This window comes from Canis lupus, chromosome 23 (genome assembly GCF_003254725.2).
Source record: "Canis lupus dingo isolate Sandy chromosome 23, ASM325472v2, whole genome shotgun sequence".
In the NCBI taxonomy this organism is placed as follows: domain Eukaryota; kingdom Metazoa; phylum Chordata; class Mammalia; order Carnivora; family Canidae; genus Canis; species Canis lupus.
The window spans coordinates 43,126,872-43,133,597 of NC_064265.1; positions in this window are offsets into that span (position 1 = coordinate 43,126,872).

Genomic DNA, 6,726 nt, shown 5'->3' on the forward strand with positions numbered 1-6,726 from the left:
CTGCATATGTCGCTGCACATTGTTTTAAGGACAGTAAGGATGCTTACCATCTCAAGTTAGTTGACATTTCCCTGAATACAAACCAGAGTTTATGAACTTCTATACTATTCTATTTACTTCCTTCAATGTTAGCCCATTCTATACTAAAATGGACTGCAAATTTGGCTTCTGACTGATGGCCTAAGAAGGAGAAGGCCAAAATGCAATTTTGAATAATGGGAACTTATCCTGTGGCCAAAAATCCCAGGAATTAACATAGACAAGTGAAGGTTCTTATTTTCCTAACTAGAAAATGACTGATTATAAGGATAAACATGTCAATAAATTCTTACCACACTACTAAATCAGGAAAATAAAAGTGCATCCTTCTCTTCATGTCGTTAGGACATATTTGTTTTATTTTAGCTAACATGTTGATATGATCACTGTAGCTAGATGATAAACAACAGACCAGGCAGCAAAATCATTTTAGGGAAGTGGTTATTTTTTTAAGTAGCAAAATATTTCTGGAATCTTTGCTGGCTATATCCAGAGCAAATTTAACAAAAATCGTGTTTATTAAAAGTCCCTTTGGTTTATCCCAGATTACTTTTCAAGATCTAGTATTTTACTCCCCTTATTATTTCCTCTTCACCATGTTTTCCCTCATTTTAAATTCTCCATTGAGACTGCTTACCAAGTCGATTATCCCCAAACTCTCACTTTATAAGTTAAAAAATAGTATATTCAATAATCCTAGAACAAATATAATTTATAAAAATAATAATTTGCAGTGCCAGTGCTTTGAAAGGATTTTTTTTTCCCTCCTCTGTGAATGTGTCTAATGAGAGAATGTGTATCAGGAGGGGAATATACCATTTGGGTTCCCAGATTGCTTGCCCTATTTAGCATTATTATTTTTTTTAAGTTGCAATTAGTATTAGCCTTAAGAAATGAATGAAAATTGGTGATGAATGAAAAAGTTAATAGATGTTGGTATTGTAATTAGCAAGGGTCTGATCTTGCAAGAGCCGTTTTACAACTGCAGTCTTTGGAGGACATGCAAGTCTCCAGCCTGTCTGCCTGGAGCTTTGCACCACATGTGAGGGAAGGGTTTCAGTGGAGAGAGAATGAATTGCCCTCCTCTGCCACCCATGATGATGAGGATGTAAGGAAATGATATGAAGCCTGAGCCTCACTCAGCCTCATAGACATAGTCCATCTTTTCCCCAGACAAGTGAGAACAGAATACAATAGAAACTTAAATGGGCTGTGGAAGTAGACATAATGCAATTGAGAAAATATTTTTATTTCAACACATACACAAAAAATGGGGCTGTTAGACTGAAGAAAAGAAGCATCTAAATATGTTGTAGAAAAGAGTGATCCTCTTACTTGAAAAAGTAGCAACCTGAATTTTTCTTTGTGCAATTTCCCTACCATTTGCCCAGGGGGCATCTTTATCCTTGGAGCCAGTCTTTTGTCTGAGTGGCACAGAAAACAAACTAAGTTTAGAGTAAAAAGTACTGGAAAAGATGTCTAAAGAAAAAGACAAACAACTGGGGATGAATAATGTAATTATTTGTGCTGAGATAAGTTTGACCATAAAATTTACTATTGGAAAATATATTTAAGACTAACAATACTCAACCTTAGTAAGGATGTCAAAAAAAAAATGACAGTTTACACATATTGCTTGTGGGCATGTAAATTGTTATAATGTTCATGGAGGGCCATTTGGCAGGCTACAAATGTGAAATATTAAACATAATTCTATTTGACACTGTAATTATAATGGAAAATAATCTATAATTAGGAAACAGTCATGGCTATAATAATGGATGTAAAACATATGGATATTCTTCCCAACACTGTCCAGAATTTTTTTTTAAAAAAGGAATTAAACCAAACAATCAAATAGCCAGTGGTAATGGGTAGTCTAAAAACTTATGATGCATTAATACCATGGGATACTGTGCAGTATTTTTAATAGAGTTTAAATACAGAGGAAATTATGAGAAGTCAAAACAGAATTACAGAAGAAGAAAGTCTTTCTAATTTAGTCACAGAGTACTTTTCACTACATTACAGTTAAAAAGCTTTGCCTACAGAAGCGGAAAGGAACTGCATCAATAAAGAAACTAATCTGAGAGAGACTAATTGTAACACATATGACATGCAAAAATATTGATTTACTTAATATGTAAAGAGCTCTTGTAAATCAATATGAAAATAATAATCACCCAATAATAAAACGAGAGATGTTCATAAACAGTCAATTTTCAGAAAGAAATGCAAGGTGTCAGTAGGGATGCTCAGCCTTATAATTTAAAAATTTTAGATAACAAGTAAATACAACTCTTTCACCTATTATATTGGAGGAGATTTTTCTTTTTAAATGGTATGCACAGTGTGGTGAGGGTAAAAGAATATAAATGGCTTCATTCTATTTTCCTCAATATGGAAAATGGTTACAAATTTGGAATCATATGTAATAGTTGTAAAAAAATTTAAATGTGCCTAAATTTTTACTCCACAGTTGCATTTCTGGGCATTTATCTCACAGAAATACTAGCACATATCTTACATTAATATGTAAGATATCTACTGCAATGCTGTTGGAAAAGCTAAAGATAAAAAATAAGCTAACAGTATACTTAAGAAACATAGTACCTTCTTTTAATGTGATGCCATATGGCCATCAAAAAGAGTGAAGTAGACTTATATTGCTCATGTTTGATCCTTTGAAAATCTGTAAATAAATGTATTATTAATGGGAAAAATGTCCAAACTTTGTTTATAGTATGTTACCATTCGTGTGAAGACCTGAAAAGATACAAGAGAATAACAGCCTGAGATGGGAAAATGATTAATTTTTCACTCTACATAATTTTGTTCTGTGTAATTTTGTTTTTATCATAATCATGAAAGTGTTTTTCAATATAAATTTTAGATTAGAATTAAAAATGGGTTTAAGTATAAAAATGGGTTTAAATTAAAAATGGTTTTAAAATGTTTACTGTAAAAACATGTCTAATTTTTATATATATTAAATATTTTATTGTATATTTTATCACATATAATATTAAATTATGTATTATATTGTATGCATAGTTAAGTACAGAAAATTTGAAGCAGATATAACAAATGTTAATAATTAGCATCTATGATGGAGTTATGAGTAAATTATATTTTGGTCTTTATATTCTTTAATTATTTTTATAATCAAACATTTATGTATAGAAAGATTATTGGTAGATGTTGACATGACTAATTTTGACATTTTCAGTATGCTAATTTAAATCTTTATTTCACAAAAGTTTTCTTGAATTATATATGTAAATATTTCTTCTGTTCCACTGTTTTAGGTTATTTTCAATATTTATTTATGTTGTTAATCCCTTCCACTTCTCGTCTATAACAATCACTTTTTCTTTTTTTTTTTTTTTTTTTTTTAAATTTTTATTTATTTATGATAGTCACAGAGAGAGAGAGAGAGGCAGAGACACAGGCAGAGGGAGAAGCAGGCTCCATGCACCGGGAGTCTGATGTGGGACTCGATCCCGGGTCTCCAGGATCGCGCCCTGGGCCAAAGGCAGGCGCCAAACCGCTGCGCCACCCAGGGATCCCACAATCACTTTTTCTAAGACATTTAAGCTACTTAAAATTTCTGTTTAAGTTTGGTTACTTTTTAAATTCTTCTGTGCACTTTGCTGCATTTTACTTAATTCCCATTTTCCTTTGTTTTCCTCTCCTTTAAAAAAATTTCTTTTATATTCTTTTACATCATTTTCCTCTTAATCTTTTGGAACTTCTGGCAGGTCATGTTTCATTTTATTTTATTGTCTTTCCATTTACTCCCTGAATTTTTGCATTTCTACTTTGAGGTCTTCCTTCAAAGAAGCAATTGCTTCATTATTTTTTTTTTTAAAAGGGGGGTAATTATTGCTTATATTTTTAATAAGCTGATTAACAACATTTTTCTGGTGAGTAGCCTTCATCTATTGGAAAGTTATACTACTCCTCTCTTTTCTTTTATAATGTTGGTGAGTTTTTAATCCAAGTTCTGGTAGTGTCTAATTTTTAAAGTCCATTGTTAAGTTAGTTGGGTTTTTTCTGGATCAGCCAGGGGCAAGAATTTCCTTTGAGAGAGACATAGCTTAGTAGTAACCCAGATGATTGGCTTTCTTTTTTATTTCCTTCTTTTTTAAAAAAAGATTTTATTTATTTATTTGAGAGAGAGAGAACACAAGCCAGGAGGAGGAGCAGAAGGAGAGCGAAAGCTGCCCCCTCCAATGAGCAGGGAGCTGATGTGGGACTCTATCTCAGGACCCTGGGATCATGACCTGAGTTGAAGGCAGATGCTTAACTGACTGAGCCACCCAGGTGCCCAATGGTTGATTTTCGTAATGCAAGTCTAAGTTCTCTGTTGTCCCACACTCTATGTCTATAAGATACTTCAAATAAATCCACCTTCTCTGTTTTTCTAAACCAAACCCAGTCTAGGGCTCAGTAGTTTACCTCTGTTCCTGGTCTTGCTGTTAAAAAAAAGAAATACAGATATTTCAACTTTGGTTATGCCTCTCATCTTCAGAAAGTATACATTTGCTACTGCTTCCAAAATCTATAATGACAGCCCTATCACAGTCCTTTTTCTCTCCTCTTCCTTCCATGAAGCTCTCTTATCACATTTTCAGACATCTCGAAACTGACTCAAGCTCATGACTGGAATTGAAAGAACTAACAGATTAATGTAATAGACATTGACCAAAAAATTATTGAGTAAGCGTCAATGCTCATCATTCATCCTTGTATTTCATTGGTTTGCAATGTGTCTAAGGCAGCTGGATCATTGTCCAATTACTAATAGCTTCAGGGAGAATATATGGATATTGTTCAGATCCTGCCTATTTAGGAATGCATATAATGGGTTTTATTTTCCCTGAAAATACAGAAGGCACTCTTTGTTGATTTCTTGTATTTAAAATGCAAGAGGGAGGGCACCTTGGGTGGCTCAGTTGGTTAAGTGTCTGCCTTCAGCTCAGGTCATGATCTCCGGGTCCTGGGATCAAGCCCTGAGTCAGGCTTCCTGCTTGGTGGGGAGTCTGCTTTTCCCTCTACCCCTCCCACCTGCTCATCTCTCTCTCTCTCTCTCTCTCTCTCTCTCTCTCTGTCAAATAAATAAATAAATAAATAAATAAATAAATAAATAAATAAAATAAAATAAAATGCAAGGGCAAGATTTCTTAACACATAGAGAAATGTTTTAAACTCAAGATGTCTGTATTTATTAGTAGCCTAATTTATTCACCCATCACATTGTTGTTTTTAAAGATGGACAGATTAGAGTAATTATATTTAATATGATTCTATTGCTGATATATTCACAGAACTTTATCAAAATTTCTTTTCCAATCTCCAGGACTTTTGCTGATTTTTACCCTATCATTGGAGTTCATTGATTACATTGGTGATGATGTGGGTGGGGATCAGTAAATGCATACATTCTTAATGGTATACACCTGACATCTAGAAATGTATTCAGATGAGGATGCTAAACCTCAAAACATTTATGTAGCTTCTATTGTATAGTAACCATTTTTTATGATAGTTGAATTACCTGTGATTTTTTTCCCCAAACCACTGTGAATTTTCTAATTTTAATAAGAAAACAAAAAAGTTAGTAAAGAACTCAGGAAATCACATTTTAGTCCACGAAAAGGAATTTATGACAAAAATGTTCAGGAGATTTCATGTGTGACCAATAACCTTACTTTGAAACTATTTCCAAAAGAGGATTCTCAAATTTTCTTAATTGCTGCAATCATTATTGAAGTAAACATACACTATCTCAAGATTAGTCTCTTTACAAATAGCAGTTACGAGGGTTTTTATGTTCAAATATGCACCTAAAAATCAATCTCCATACTTGACAGTCAGATCTCAGGTAAAATTATACAGAAACAAATTATTTAATACTTATTGAATCAGATTCTTCTTCTAGTTCATACACTATTCACTGTTTCAGTGAAATAAATAGACTTCTAGTTGCCTGAGTTATTCAGCTTCCAAAGTGCTTGGCTTCTTCCCAGAAAGTAGTTTACACAGTGACACTTTACAAGCGTTAAAGAGATATGAAGAGGTACTTGTATACTCACAAGAGCATACATCTGCTAATAACTGGAATTGCCCTCAGAGCCTGAGGCTCTTTATTGACCGTCTTTGATAGTGCAAATTTTCATCTTTTTAGGGTAGGTCTGCTTTTTATGTAGCCAACTAAGAATTGTCCAATAGCATTGTCTGATGTCCAAAATTCACAGAAAATCATCTAGTAAACTAAAATTAAATGTATCTTACACTAAATTGCAACTTTATGATTTTACTGAAAATGCAAACTAAGAAACCATAGACATCTAGGAATATAGAGCAAATAATTCTTGGTGTTTAAATAAATTTCTAGAACATGATACAATATTTTAAATTGTAATAAATATTTATTTGCATCTTATCTAGTAATAGTTTTAATGCCTATGCCCCTATAAACTATATAGCCAGTCACAGTTAAAAATAATTGAATTGGAAGCAATTATGAAAGTACATATTCATATTTAAATTTAACTTTTTACCCTTTTTTGTTTACTAGTAAGTTGTGTCTTTTCTCTTTTAATTGGGTAAGCTATCCCTATTTACTCCTACTACTAAGCTCTTGATTCTTTTATTACTACCTTTCTTTTTTAGATACCTTTA